Raw genomic sequence first — 16,200 nt, 5'->3', positions numbered from 1 at the left:
ACTACATAGCTCCCCCTTGGACAGGAAAAAGTTTCATTTAATGCCTTCTGAGCAACATGAACCTGTTGGCTTCCGAACTTGAAAAATATTAAAGATCAAAACAAGCTTTCCTATCCCAGCAAGAGAACATGAGATATGCCTCAAATGATCCTCACTTTATCTGCCCCAGTGTCCCATCATGATGTCTGTAATCTGTTCTCATGCAGCACTGTGACAGATAACACTACCTACAGCTCTAATTCCAGATTGTTGCCAATAAAAACAGGAGTGGTAATAATACCTAGAGTTTTCCCACTGGCTGCGATCGTGCTGGAGTACAAATGATGCCTGGAGACTGTGCAGAAGGAGATGGGAATTTTATTTTCCTCTTATGATTCACACTATCTTCTTTTGCCTTTAGGACTGCTCCCCTCTGGTGACAGCAGAGACAAGCGTAGCTGATTTTCTTTATGGCTACCACTTAGTGACATGTAAGTGCCAGTTGCTTTACCCAGAGAAGGGTATCAAATGCAAAACAAGTCACAGCATGGGGAGTGAATAAACAAGCAGAATCTGTGGGTCTCATCCTCAGCAAGCTGAGCATTTTGCTGATATGATGTACAACAACTGAAGATCTCCATCAGTAGAAAAACCCCCACCACTATCTGAGCAGCATGCTGATGTCCAGCTCATGTCCTGGGTGACAAGTTCTATGCAAGCCATTTTCAGTCTCAGTGGCTGAGATAAGGATAAATTCAGGGTCTCAGCATGAGCCAGATTTCACCTTTTTTGCAGATATTTTGACAAAGCAGGCCACTTCAGATACATTATACATAATCCCTCTACAACGTGTCAGCTGACTGAATCCATGTTTCCAGACACAGACTATATAGATATGGACAGTGCAGATATACAAATGCAACTGAAAGCCTAAATTTTTCTATTTACAACCTATGTGAAAACTCATATTGCTCTAAAAAAGAGCCCAAATGAGTCAGGGGTATTGTGGCAAAATAACTCATTTATTTGCCCTGGCTAGAGGGAGAGGTTAAGTGGGTCACTCAGATACTGAGCACAGCAAGGTAAGCATTTGAAGAAAAAAAAAAACAAACAAAAACCACCACCACCACCAACAACATAACGCAGAATTATTTCCCATTTCTGGCTCCGTACCTGCCTAACACTCACAATTTAGTTTCTTTGTGTGAGACAGCTTCTTGTAACAATGAAGGACCTGCCTTTGGGGAGAATCTGTTTGAGTTCATAAGTTACACTGTGCTTGCAGAGTGCAACAGAAGGTGATTGTACTAGACTCTGGTTGTTTTTTTTTTTTTTACCCATTTTCCAGATTGTGATAGACTTTTTTATTTGCAATAATATTTTGCCTTCTGCAGAACCTTGCTTCTCAGCATGCCAGAATGCACTGCAAGCATTTAATTAAGCCCTATGATGTCCCATTGAGGTTGGCAGGTAGGTGTTTCATAATAGCATCAGGTATTTAAAATTACTTACACAGACACACAAAAACCTGATCATTAGGTTAGGGGCATCGGTGGGACCAAAGAAATGTCATTGCCACTTCTCCAGTGTGACTGCCTGAGAGCTGCCTGACTTTGAAGTGTCTTGTGTGCTATGTCAGGCAGCAGTAAAGCTGACTGCTAGAAAGGAAGATGAAACAGAGTGTGTTATGGCAATCTTCCCAGGATTTCAGGTGACAGAAGCCAGAGTGTCTGGCCTTTGGCTTCATTCACTGAAGGACAGAAGGGTATAAGATTATTCTCCCTCTCAGAAGAGGCTGTGGATGATCACAGTGCCCAAGTGTTCTGTTCTGGTATCCAGAACTGCATCTCAAAACAGAAGGTCAAACCCCCACCCACACGAGCTGGCAGAGCTGGCTGTGGAGCTGTAAGCTGGTATTTTACATGCAATTCTAAGACTTTCCTTGGGCTGCCATAATCCATGGCAGCACAGCACCTGTCTCAGTAAATTACAGATATATATTCATCCCTGGAATACACAAAGAATGTAAGGACAGAAGTTAACACTGATCCTACACATGCTCTATAGTGAAGTCTCAGACCACTGGCTAATAACATCAGAACTCATCTGGGGATTCACCCACACATCCCATTCATGATAATCTTTGTGTCTGAAGTTAACTCCTCAAATCCTGCCTGAACTTGTCTTTTTTTTTTTTTTTCTGCTCAAGATTTATGATAACTCAGTGTTTGCAGAGTTGTCCTAAGAGAGCCACGAGATTTGTGTCTGCTCACAGTGGGTTTCTAAGCATCTTTGGCTGGGATCTTCAGCTTTGATTGCCATATTCCATGACATGAAGTCAGAGCTGGCAAACTGCTTGGTGGCAGTTTCCTGTTCACTGCTCAAGAGACAGCTCTGAATCCCAGCCCAAGGCAGACTTTGCTCATATGAGCCGAGCCCCTTCTCTGTCACATGCTGTGACACCCAGTCTTTAAAAATGTAGCAGCAGAACTTCCCTGTAGACACGCTCTGAAGTACAGCATATATCAGATTAATGAGTTTTGCATAGGTACTGATGATCTAAACGTTACCTAATTTCTGCATTTAGATATCTCTGAGTGTGAAATAATCCTTTAATCATTGTGGCCCTGATTTCTTCACCTCAGCTTTCCTATCCAGCAAGGAGCACAGCAGCATCTGAAGGAGAGGTCAGATGTGCAGAGCTCCTTGTGTACCTTCCACACTGCTGTGCTGGTAGAGACTGCTCCAGCATCATACTAATTCCTTTTATTTACTCCTCTTTTTTTCTATAAGCCTTGATTGAGTAACAGAACAGGGAACAACAAGTCCAAAGGAGAGAGAGGAAAGGAACATCTGCCAAATAAATATAACTGGTACATATGCACCCATCTTAGCCAAGCAGGGTGGGCAATTAACAAAATCATTTAATCCATTCTTTCCAAGCTCTTTGCAGGCAAAAGCAATCGGGACATTCTAGTCAATAACTACATGCAAGAGATTTAAAGATCTCTTAAAGGAACAAATTACTGCAGGATTTTACACATTGGAAGGGGGATTTTATCTCTGCTTGCAGAGGAATGGTGTTAGGGGTTATGAAATATCTCTGTCTATTTCATAAGTACACCTTGCATTAGTAGAATAATTTGGTTAATGCGCTGCATTTGAAGAAGACAAACAAGGGTCAGGTAAAGAGCCACAGGAGTAGCTTTACTGTCACTTCTTAAAAGCTGCAGTCTGCTTCATCGTGCCCATATTTTAGAAACGTGCATGCTGGCATTTCTAAGATTTATGGCAGGCTGCTAAATGCAGAAGATTGCTTAAAGTAACCATCAAGCACTTAGCCCAGCCTAGCTTTCCTGACACCTACAAGCATTTTAGAGGGACAAAGGACCGGCAGCACATTTGAAATTCAAAGCATTTAAAATCAGAATACTTTTTTTCAACAGTATCATGTCAAAAGAGGTTCAATAATCTGCCTATGATCTTGCAGTGAGACCATTACCAGTCCTTATGGTTTCTCTTGTTGCTGTTTCTTTGGCTTTGGGACCAGCTTAGACATGTGACAGCAAAGCAGCAACTGAAACATATCCTGCTGGAAAATCCCTGCATATATCACAAAAAACAAACAAACAAACAAACAAAAGCTATAAAAGCTTTTGCATCCTCCTACTGAGAGAACACATAGTACTTGGGTTGCTCTTTGGTTACTGTTGACAAGAAATGCAGGGATCCATCCTCTGTGGGAGTTCTCACTACCTCAGAGCACAACACACTTGCAAGTCAGGACAGATATCAAATACCTCCCTCCCTACCTCACTGTATTTCTGGAAGCTGAACACTGATGTAAAGATGAATGGGATGAGGCTGCTCAGCAGAACATGGCATTCTCTGGGATCTATTCCCAGGGAATGTAAATTGACAGGTATCTGCTGACTTAAGCTGGGAGAAGCCAAGGTGATTTACAGAAGGAATCAGCGTGGCAGTTTAGACCTGGCTCTCCTTCCCATGGAGGTGACGTCCTCTGGGAATTTGATGCCATTTCAAACTTATGGTAAACTATGTGTGGGAATACCAGCAGCAGATCCCAGAAGACTTAAGAGCAGTTTGTCAAACCCTGGGAGATCCTCAAGTTGACGTTCAAGAATGGCAGGGTCTCCCTAGATTGTTACATCCAGGGTGTTTCCCTCAGCATTACCAATGCATCCAGCACCATGAGATGAAGCTAGAGAAGAAACCCCAGGGAGACTCAAAAAATGGATCATCTCTTTAGCAGGCAAAATTTGCCCTCATTTCCTTAGCCGTGGGCAGTGAAGGTTTGGGTGTTGTTCCAACCTCAGCAATCACAACCAACCCACAAACAACCCAGCTTCCCTCTAACACCATGGTGAGTTTTGGGTGCTGGAAAAATCCAAAGAAGGATTAAAATTCCAGGGAAATGCTTGAAAGAGAAGATTAGAAGGCAAAAAAAAAGGAAGGGAAGAGTCTTCGACCATTGGAGAATCTTTTATCTCTCTACAGGTGGTTGGTTTTTTTTGGTTCCCCTTCAATCTTTTAATATGGAAAAAAAGCATCATTCGGAAGGGGAAAACAAAGATATTTTTTATCAAGCAGATTAAAAAAAGTGTAATCCCCCTGCTCCATGAATCAGGAAGGAAGGGATGTCTCATATCATTCCTGAGATCAGTTGACTTGGAAAAATGAGATGAGGATGTGCACTGACCATTTGACCATTTACAACAGTCCAGAAACATCCTTTGATTTGCCTCTAGCTGAGGACAGGAAAAAAAAGAAACAACAACAAAAAGCAACCACCAAAAAAAAAAAAAAAAAAAAAAAAAAAAAAAAAAAAAAAAAAAAAAAAAAAAAAAAAAAAAGGCAGTCATAGGCACAAACAGTCCTTTCAGGACATCAGCCTGAAATAGGTTTCACGTAATCACTTTATCCTACAAAGGTGAAAAAAATCCAAGGGACAGCAGACAGGACACAGCAACCCAGACAACCAGAGGTCCATTTTCTTCCCACATTGTCTGTCTGAAATAGCCTTGTGAGGGCTTCATGTCATTTGTCACCTCCACCTACACATAATTCCTGGGGAAGGGCACAGATAGAGACTGGCATCCCTGAAAATTTGTCGTAACTGTCTAATACCAGCAGCATCTGATAACCTCCATGGTTTCCTGCAGAAGGGAGGTGACAGGCAAAACACAGAGGGAGAGAGAGAAGCAAGAGCACCCTGAAGGTTTGAGGGGGTATGAAGCTGGAGCAGGTAAAGTCAGGGATGAAGTGAGGAAGGATTGATGAATTCCTAAAAATGAGTGTTGGGGTGGATGTTACAGCATCCTTGAGGTGAGGGGAGTTGAAAAGTGGAGAGGCAAGTCAGAGCAAAAATCATGCTTGGAAGCTGCTTGTGGCAGTTAGATGTTGATTTTCTCTTAAACCATTTGAGGTGGGCAGCTGCCTGAGGCCAACCCTGCCCACACCAGGAGTAAAATCCATTTTTCCACTTAACTGCAGGCAAATCCCATCTGAAGAAGAGGTAGGCAGAGAACAAAAAAGCCCAATAAACACAAACCATTTTGCAACAGAATGCATTCAAATTCATCATTTCCAGGGTCAGATGAAAATCCTTTGGTCACAGCACTGAACTTGGAATCACCAGAGAGAAATAATGATGCTGTCCAGGCATTAGCTGAGACATCACATGCACAGTGTTTGTATGATCTTCCCCAGGCTCTGGGCAGTCAGGGACAACTGACAGAGCAAAGAGCCCACCGGGTTTCTGACAATGGCAGTGCAAATTTCTCCCTTCCTCAGACTGAAGTCTGTCTGCTGACTTTTCTCAGCCTGGCAGAAATCTCTCTTCACACTAATTTATTGTGCTGTGCACTGTGAATTCACATGAAGACAGCTTCATAAAAGAACATGCAACCATTCTTATGCCTGCAATGGCATAAACAAGATTTACTATAAACAAGGATGAGGACTGAAGGCATAAAGCCAGTGGGAAGTCAGGTCTCGTGACTAAATTAGTGAAATGACAGCCACTCTGAAATTTGTCTTTCCTAGCAAAATGATGAGGTAACCTGAAAGTCTCCATGACAACACAGCCCAACCTTGCATTACAAGATGCTTATGCAAGAAAGCATCTACAAGTATAGTGCCTAGGAAAGCCTTCCAACACCCCAACCCCACAGGATTTCAGCTGCTTCCTCTCCTTATTCATAATATTTCCCATGTGTTCGGTGTGGGTTTTTTTCCTTTTCTGAAACTTCAGATAAAAAAGGAATTTTACACAGTATTCTGATTATATGGTTACTTCCTATTTTAAATTGAAAAGGCATGCACAGAAATGTTGAATAACATAGAATCATCATAGACTGGTTTGGGTTAGAAGGAACCTTAAGGATCATCTAGTTCCAAATCCCTGCCAGGGACAGGGATGACACTCACCAGATCAGGCTGCTCAGGGCCCCATCCAGCCTGGCCTTGAACATTTCCAGGGCTGAGGCATCCACAGCTTCTCTGGGCAACCTGTGCCAGTGCCTTGTCACCCTCACAGTAAAGAACTTTCTCCTAACACCTAACCTCAATCTCTCCTCTTCTAGTTTAAAAACAGCCTCCCTTGTCCTATCACTATCTGCCTGTGTAAAAAGTCATTCTCCCTCCTTTTTTAAGCCCCTTTTAGTACTGAAACACAACACATTGTACTCCAGTCAGAGTATTAAAACCTCACACCTTAATGCATTTTTGTTTTTCCAGAAGAGCTGTGTTGGTTGGTAGTCCCCACAGCAGCAGACATCAGAAGCACTGTTCCTTACAGTGTATACAATGTAAAATATAAGCTATAGAAATTCAGATAGAATTTGCTTTAACACAAGGTTCTTCTATGGCAAAAGAGGGAGTGCTTTTACACCAGAGGGGCTCTGACCCGTGGCAGGATACAGCTGCCTACATGAAGATGTCTGATGCCACTGAAGATGCACCAGGTTCCCTGCTGGCCTCCAGCTGTTACTCCAGAGGAGACCAGGGCTCCTACAGGTCTTGTGTCACATCCAGCTCCGCATGAATAACTCAGACAGCAGAACAATCAACACCCAAGTGAGGGGCCTGAGAAACAGCGGTATGTACCACTAGCAGAGTCAATAAATGGTCCTCAGGTGCCAGGACTTCATCCCATAAATCTTATCCAGCACATATTCTGACTAAAAAAAAAAAAAAAAAAAGCAATTAAAAATTATCCAAGGGCTTAGTTTAGATCCCGTCCCCAGGAAGTGCTTGGACCTTTCCAATGCCAGGGTCCATTCCACTAATTTCAGTGTTACAGGGAAATGGCAGAGGGTCTGAAAGAAGTGCAAGAATTTAGGGCTTGAAGCAGTCTCTTTTCCTGCAGGCTGGCTCAGCTTCCCAGCAGAGCCTTCCACTAGGATCACAGAAACACAGGAGGAGCAGAATATTAAAAGTTGTCTTATTAAGTTAACATGAGTGGAGAATTATCCTGCAAACAAATAAGCCAGGCACGGATTATATGAGCTTTAATACAATCTTCTATCAGAGCTGAGCAGTCCCCAATCAAACTAACTATGGAAAATAGTACTTAATGAATCTGTAAATAAATATCAGCAGGAGAGATGGCAGGGCTAAAGAATACCTTATCAGGGAAGGTCTGATCTCCAGAGGAGAGTTAAAAGAAGCAAGGAAAGGTAGGAACTGCTAGAGCATCCCAGCTCACAAATGGACATCCCAAACACCCAGGAGGGCACCCACAACCTTCTGCCTTCCTTCAGTAGCTCTTACCATGCCCCTTCATCTCCGGCAGTTTCTATGGGGTGTAACATCACTAAATATTCAAAACATTCATCAGTTCAAACATGCTTTGAAGTGTCTCCTTTCACAGACATTTCACTGTGTTTAAACCACCACAGACACTCCAGCAAGCTCTCCCTGACACTGCCTTTGATTAGTGGGGGGTGTGCCAAGTCCAACAAACAAGAGCTGTGCACATTGAAGGGTCTGTGGAAAAAGTTACCTGAGCTCACAGCAGCAAGGAGCTCACCCAGAATAAGCAAACCTCCAAACTCCAGCCAAGCCAGATAAAGGGTAAGCAAAAGCTCCAAGAGGCCAAGACTTCAGGTGAGTCAAACAGGATGTCAAGTTTAGTCATTCTGCTGTGGGGGAGGGTGAGCAGATACTTTCCCTGGGAGCAGAGTTGGTAATTTTTTTTTTGTGGGACACCCCTCCACAATAAAAACCATTTTAATGTTCTGTTTTGGATGCCACCCATTCCTCTGCCCACACCTGCTCCTCTGTGAGCACTGCTGACACAACCAGGCTGTGCAACCATCCGAGCACCTGCCCACAGTTCTGTTCCTTCTGGAAATGATTCTGCCATGGCTGTCCCAGCATCACTCCAGGAAATTCAAATGAGCCACACAAAAACACCCTAAAACATCTCAACAGCCAAGACAAACAACCTACACTTCCACAGACTGTATCATTATTCCTCCCTTAGCTCTACCACTACAGCAATCCTCCTTTTCCAGCTACTCCCTGGAATAACTTCTGCCACTCCAGAAGCAGCAGACATACAGACAATTTTCCCAGGAAGAGGGAAAGAAAATCCCAAACAAATTTAAATAGTCTCATATTAGAAAGTCTAATTCCATTTCTACGATTAGCATAATACAATGTGTACAAACCCATAACTTACAGGGCAACTTTACCCAAGCCACTGAGCTGGAAAGTCAAGCAGGGAATCAGCAAATAAACAAACAGATTACTCTTTTCATTTTGTTTGAATAATTTGTTTCAACATGGCTTTATTACATCACGCCTCATTATGGATCCTAATATACCAAGGTCCTCAAGGAAAGCTCATAGACTAACATCCCAATTTCCACATGCAGTACAAAAGAAATAATATTTTGGAAGAGTCATACAACCTTATTTATCAGTAAGTATCTTACACTGTTACCTTTGTTTTAACTAGACAACTAAAACAATAGGATGGTGAGAATAAAATCATCATCATCATGGGGAAGACAACACATTAATGAAGTTACAGATTATGTAGTATTTCACCTCCTTTCTGTCAGCTTTTGACAGCTGATCTTGACACCTCACTCAAAGAGGAGTCTTCAACGCATTTCAATTACAGGAAGACAATAACCAAAATTTTGCACAATAATGAGCTAACGTCAAGAATGACAGACAGCTTGGAGATTTGAGATGTCTCCTCGCACAGAGAACAATATTGATCTGCAACATCTGTTTCCAAGCCTTACTTTACCCCTTTATCCTATTCATATGCAAAATAACTTTTTCCTTTCTAAATCTGTTTTTCTCTATCTTCATCCTTTCCTAGTTCAAATAACTTACCAGTTTCAGCAAGCTTGCTCTTCTGGATGGCGTCTCTCAAAAATAAAAATACGTGCCTTAGGAGGCAGAGTGTTTATAGGAGAAGCTCCACCACAGTCTAGATTATGTTAAGTGGTGGGAAGGACTAAGATCCCAAACATGTGCATACATATTCATCTACACCCACAGCATCACTGGCAGCATTAGGTGAGCTCGTCCTGCTGCAGGTGCTGGCTCACATCCAAGCATTTCGTTTATGTGCATCATTTTGAAGCTTGGATTTGTTTTGTTTCTTCTTCTGAAATCAGAATGATGAGGGATAGCAGTTGAATAAAATTTTGTTTTGAGATAACTACATTTTGCAATAATGAGATTCTGGTATAATATAAATGATATAAATGGCCACAGTGACTGTCAGCCCAAGTTAGAACTGGGAAAATGGCATTCAGGTGTGTTTGTTGGTTTTTTTACTCTTCTTTCTCTTATTGGAACAGAACTGTTCTGCTGTTTATGTGTCAGACCTGATATTTGAGAAACTGAGAGTCTAAGATCTGAGGTTGGAGCTGTAAGTGGTTAATTCCTCTGGAAAAACAAAACAAAAACAAAAGCCAAAACTGAAACTATACAGTGAGATTTCGGTGCTGTTTGTAATACTTTTCTGCATTTTCAACAAGATGCAGCAGTTCTGGGGAATAAAGCGAGTATCAGGGCTGCTTGTTGCACCTGAATCAGGAGAGCGTTCCTGAAATGAAAGAGACGTGATACCTTCGGCCAGCTGAAGTTCTTTCTAATTCAGAAATCTGCTTACAGATAAAAATAGCACCGTGGTGCCAGGGCTGCATCCAGCCCTGAAACAAGGCAGCACCTGGCGAGAACGTGCGGGTGTTATCGAGGGGATGTGCGAGCAGGGATGGACCAGCGGCTCCGCTCCAGGCACGGGGGCTTCTCCTCTGCCCTCCCCTCCAGAGCCACACCAATGCCTCGGGACCTGCTGTTTGTTGTGTTTCTCCTGCATTTCCCAGTCTCCAGTGCTGAGCTCTTCCTTTCTGCTCCCTGCTGTGAGGGCAGGTTGTACTTGCAAAGCTTTTCAAAATTCCCCCCTTCTTCTTTTTTTTTTTAAACCTTTGTCTCTTTATTTTGACTCCTGAAACGATTTTCAAGTGTTCCTGTCACAGCTTTTCAAGTTTCAGTCACATGGAAGCAGACTGGTTGATTTGTTTGTTTTAACAAACAGAAGGACAGAGAAGATAAACTTGTCAATTTTTGTTCCCCTGCAGGATTTAATTTCTTCGTTACTATGCTCTTCTGGATCATTTCAGAGAGGGTTACCGGTGTGTACTTTCACTGGTTAAAAAAAAAAAAAAGAGTCCTTCTAACTTCCAACATTTATTTACTAATGTGCATTATTACTTGGCTTAACTACCTCTGTTCCCTCTGTGGTGCTACCTTTCTTTTCTTCCAAGTATATTTATAGGCAGTTATCTCTACCCTAATTTCATTAAGCAAGGTCTCAGACTCCCAATTGTCTTAGTGGATTTGCACATCCTATTCTTCATAGCCCTGTAATTGAGGGCTGAGCACAGCTCTCCATCTAACATGACACCTGGGAAGAGTGTGCAAGAGCTCTCCCTTTTTAGGAAAGCAGCCACACACTCTCCTTCTCATGTTCTTGATCCTTCAGCAGGCACAGCCCAGACCCACAATACCTGTTTTCAAAGGAAAGCACATCCCTGGTGCTCTGTATCCCACAGCTGCAGGGCCACAGTAATTCCACTCACACTCTCAAATCAGCTGGTGACAGCTCCATACTCCAACCCAGAACAGCATCTTTTTACTGGGAATACACCTATGCATTTCATTGTCCTCCAAAGCCTTCTAAGGCCTGAGCTAGCATTGGAACCTCGGATGGGTTAAAAGGAGGATTTATTTCATTTCATAATTTCAAACCTTCACCCATGTAATAGAACTTTAATCATAGACTCAGAATCACAGAATGGTTTGGGTTTGAAGGGACTGAAAATCACCTTGTTCAGATCCCCTGCCATGGACCAGGTTGCTCAGAGCTCCAGCCAGCCTGGCCTTGAGAACTTCCAGGTGTGTGTGAATGAAGTGATGGATGAAACTCTTGCTTTGAAAGTAATTCCTGTGTCATGGGCTTTACTTAAGATTTTATCAGTCATGTGGGAGCAGAGCCAGGAAGGAGAGAAACAGTAAAATTATCTGCTCTGCTTAAGATTTTTGGTTGATTTTGCTGTGGGCACTGCTATGGAGTGGAGGTGTGTGTCACAGAAGATTCCTAGACACAAAACCAACCAGGACACTCACATTTGTGCTCCTGGAGGAGCCTGAGGTACAGCAAACTGCAATGAGCAGATGAGGCAATGAGAGCCAACACCTAAACTGGAGAGGAGCTCAGCCTCAGCTGCTGTCAGTCAGCACCTACACCCCTTCCAACCAAATGACCCAGACAAAAGAGAATCATGAAGATTAAAGTACAGTAGCATGCAGAGATGTGCAGTAGCTCATGGCTGAATGCACCAGCAGTTGCTACTCATGGGAAAAATATTTTCCATGTGAGATGCAAGTGTTCTTTTTTTTTCAAAGGACATTGCAGACTACTGTAAATTCTAACCCCTGAAAGGCTGCAATTTTGCATTTAAGAAAACAGATGGCTGGGACGGGATGTGGTAAAATAATATAGGATAATGAATGCTCTGGAGAAGATTTCTCCTTTCTCCTGTGTCCAGATAGTTGTTCAAAGAAATTAAGAGGTGAAGAATGAAAGGCAGATCAAAGGAATGTCATTTTTAATTCACCCATGTGATTAAACTGTAATTAATTGCTGTAGGATGGGGATGAGGCCAAAAATGGCAGAATTTTAAAGGGGCAGAACAGCTACATAGATATCAGAAGCATCCACAGTTGTTTTTATTGAAGATTAAAAATTTTAATTAAAAGAATTCACTCAGTAAAAATATTAGGAAAGGATGCTAAATCTCATGCTGCAGGGCTTAAAAGAATCTCCAAATATTATGGGCTCAGGACAAGTCCCAGCTCACAGAGCTGATTATTCACATCTTTCAACTGTTAATTCTAACATTTCCATCCTACCCCATGGTTTCAAATGAATGGGGCTGGGCCTCAGCTTCTCTTGGGCTAACTAGAATTTCAGAGCCCCAAACCATACTGTCCTTGAGCCCAGAGTATCTGAGAACTGCAGGTGCTCAGGACACATTGCTACTCATTACTTCAAAATACATTTCCATGAGCAATTGTATATGCCTATTTGTCAGCCCAAAGCCCAGAGTAGCAGACAAACTAAATGCAATTATTTCCTGTTGGCCTCTCAGATATAAGAATTTCTAGCTTCTCTTTAAAATAGCTTCTCTTCAAAACTTCTCACCTTCCTGCTTTCCCATTAGCTTGCTACTGACTTGGTAAAAGAGAAAAAAAAATTAAAAAAAAAATTCAAAGCAGCTTACCATGGAGACATGACTGTATATAGAACAAGTGTGACGTCTGGGAACCAAGGACTCAATGCAGAGATATCATCTTTTTTTGGATCAATTCATGGGAACTCCAGAAGTGGTTTATGTCTCACATGTATCTCTGACCAGGTGATGTTAAATTCAGTGTACCTCTTCATATCCTCAGCTAAATGCTGAGGTTAATGACTTTAACATTCAGATCAATAACACCTTGAAACAGATTGGAGTCAATTTAGGGCAGGGCAAATTAATGTTGTGGATCCCTGAGGACCCACCCTGCAGCTCTTCAAAACAGGTTACAGCACAGGCATTGTACCCAGCCTGCCTTGATCGTGCTGCTCCAGCAGGGTCTGGTTGGATTCTGAGGAGACTGCTCCCAGGCATGACAGAATAAACCTCCTCCCTCTTTAATTTCACTCCTTAGGGTGCCAATTAGCACAGGGTGATAGGCACACCAGTCTGGTGAGAAATCAATTGTATGCCCAAAGGTAGAGCTAAACACTCATTTCCTTCTAGGACAAAAAAATTAATGCAACTCAGTTACTGCAAAAATTAGAAACCTCAGTGAAATGTCCAAACTTGAACACAGCTAACTTTAGTTCTTGAACTTCAAGTAGATTCTTACTCTAGCTGCTATTAGATTAAACATTATAAAGATCAAACTTTATTTTCAAGTGGAATGTTTCTTTAGTAGGTCTGGTTAATTAGTTTTGTCATTTTCTCCTGCATATCTTGAGGATTTGAGCCTGCAGAAGAAGCAAGAGCCAGCTAAAAGCATATCACTGACACTGCTGTGTGGGGGAATGCAGCACGTTATACTGCAGCAGTAGAAATTACTCCAGAACAACTCTTAAACCATCCATGGCTTCCTCTTGTTTACCTTTTCAGTTTTTTCTCTGTACAATTGTCCCCTGCAGTTGATTCACCCACCATTAGTTACACAGGATCCATTTTGATGGCTGGGGTGTGCCTCACACACGATTAACCAGAAGGTGTTGCCAGCCTCATCCAGCTGCACTTTGCAACAGCTAATTCCTTCCTCCTGCAGGAGCTCAAGATAACAAAACCATCTCTGATCCCTTTCTTTCGTACATGAAGACTACAAGTAGTGTTACCTCTGTGCTGCAGCCATGTGTACTTAGACACACACAGAGCACCTGCATCTGTGCCAGAAACCTGCAGACTCATCCAAAAGCAACACTGGTTTGGCCTTTCCTGGTGTTCAGAGTGCTGGCTTGGGCTGAACAGACCAGGTGTTTCCTTCCAGCTACCTACACATTCCAGTATTTTGCTGGGCATTAAATACATATAATTCCCAGCAATCTGCTCTGTGCCTGCATGTACTGTACTGTGAGGCAACAGGATTTCAGGATCAGGAGCTGCAAATGCCTTCTTCTGCTGGTATTTTATCCACGATGCCCCAGAAATAACAAGAGTGGCTCCAGGCACTGAAGTCATTGCATCCTTTGTATCCTGTGTCCAGCTTTTTGCTTTGAGGGGTCAGTAGCTGAAGGTTTAAATGATATCTAACCCAGGGAGGACACAAGAGTTAGCAACTCCTCTTCCACTGTTACCAAGGAGGTTTTCATGGAGAAAACACAATGGAAACCTAAGCACTTCAAACTGTATTTTTTGTATCCAGGCTCCTTACAAAGGACAGCTGGAACAGTCACAGTGATGTCTTTCATTCAAAAATTCAATGAATAAACTATTCACCATCACATGGCAGAGTCTGAAGATTGGTTCCCTTGCCCTGCTTCTACTGATCTTAATCCACATCTCCTCACCTCAATCTGCCCAAAGGGTTTTTGTTCCATGAAATACTGAGAGCAGCTTTGGAAGTGGTATCCACCTCATGTTGAAGTTGAACTTTTGGAGAGAGAGTCTAAAAAACATCATGTGAACCCAGTGACTACACAGAACTCCTCCTGCCCCAAACACTTCATTAATTTGTATTTTTTCCCTTAGTTGCTCAGTGAAACAAAGGAGGGAAAGGTTTTCCCTTCTTTGTGCTAATTGGAGATTTACCATTAAGCAAAACGATCATACTCACTCACTTTTAACCTAAAGAATTTATCACTATTTAAATAAAAGTGAAACTGCTTCAATAAACTACATAAGGGGAGCTACTCCACAGTACTTTTGTGAGCAATACCAGGTGCTTAAGCTCTTTGCCTCAGATTTGGAATTCTGATTCTATGATCCCTTTAGGCAGAAGAAGGAGTGAAATCTCAAACTTCTGTGAGTGCTCTAACTACTGATGTGTTGGATGAGAAGATGTTATAAAATCTTTATGTGTCTTGCTCTGGGACAGATTTGTAAGGGATACTCCAAGCCTTTCTACCAGACTGAGAGATACAGGGAGATGATCACCATGAGAGATTGTTGATTTGGTTAAACATTTAAGAAAATTAGGATTTACAAAACTGCAAAACTTCTAAACACATTCAAGAAAAGAGTGGTGAGTGCCTTAGGAATTCACCTCCTGAAACTCAGTGTCTGCAACCTTGGTACTTCCAGAGTAGAGACTGACTGAGCAGGCACACCAAACAAGCAGGTAGCAAGGTTTACTTACCAAATTCACTCTGATCCCCTGTCTGTGTTCATCATTAGTTTTCCAAAGCTGGTCTCTCTGCCTTTGTGGTTTATTTCAAGTAGCCATATGCTGTTAACAGAAATAGGTGTCTGCACTAGTTGTCTTATATCCGAGGAGAGTGAAATATAAGTTGTTCTACCACGAAGAGCAACTTATGCTACTGCCCATTTGATGTGGCTTTTACTGGCTGGTTATTCCATGTGACTGTCCTGGGAAAGGGGGAATGAAAGCAGCTTCTCAGCTGTGCACCAGAAAAGCAGGATATGGTGTTAAGAAGTATGCTTTACTGAGGTTTTTATCCTGCAAGGCTGATTATCATTCATTTTTCATAATGATCCCAGCTAAACTTATGATCTAGCATTGGTCAGATTGTTCTTTCCATCCTGCCTCTGATGCAGAACTGCACTCAGCTAGTTACTTAGGATTGTTATCTCTTAATTTTAGCCAGGGGGGAAATTCTTCTTTCTATACATGTTCTCTCTTTAACAAAACTTTCTCAAATGGTATTTCCACTACCTTGGCTGTGCACACAAGTAAAAACCTCCCTGTCTTCATCCCATTTCTGTTGTTTGGCTACCACACGTTTCCTTTTGCATTCACTGGCTGCAGCTAATCTGGGCATGCTGCTCTCACTGAGCTCCCTTTGATCATTTAATCTTCCTCTACACACCAGAAACAAGATCTTTTAAGCAGACTGATAATTTATGCCCCATCCCATTTGCCTGTCTCATTAACATCTCAAAACCCAAACAGTTTCTGCAGTCCTTCCCCCAGACTGAACAT

This window comes from Prinia subflava, chromosome 1, assembly GCF_021018805.1.
Source record: "Prinia subflava isolate CZ2003 ecotype Zambia chromosome 1, Cam_Psub_1.2, whole genome shotgun sequence".
Lineage (NCBI taxonomy): Eukaryota > Metazoa > Chordata > Aves > Passeriformes > Cisticolidae > Prinia > Prinia subflava.
The sequence above is the reverse complement of the archived record's forward strand: the minus strand, read 5'-3'. Positions refer to the sequence as shown.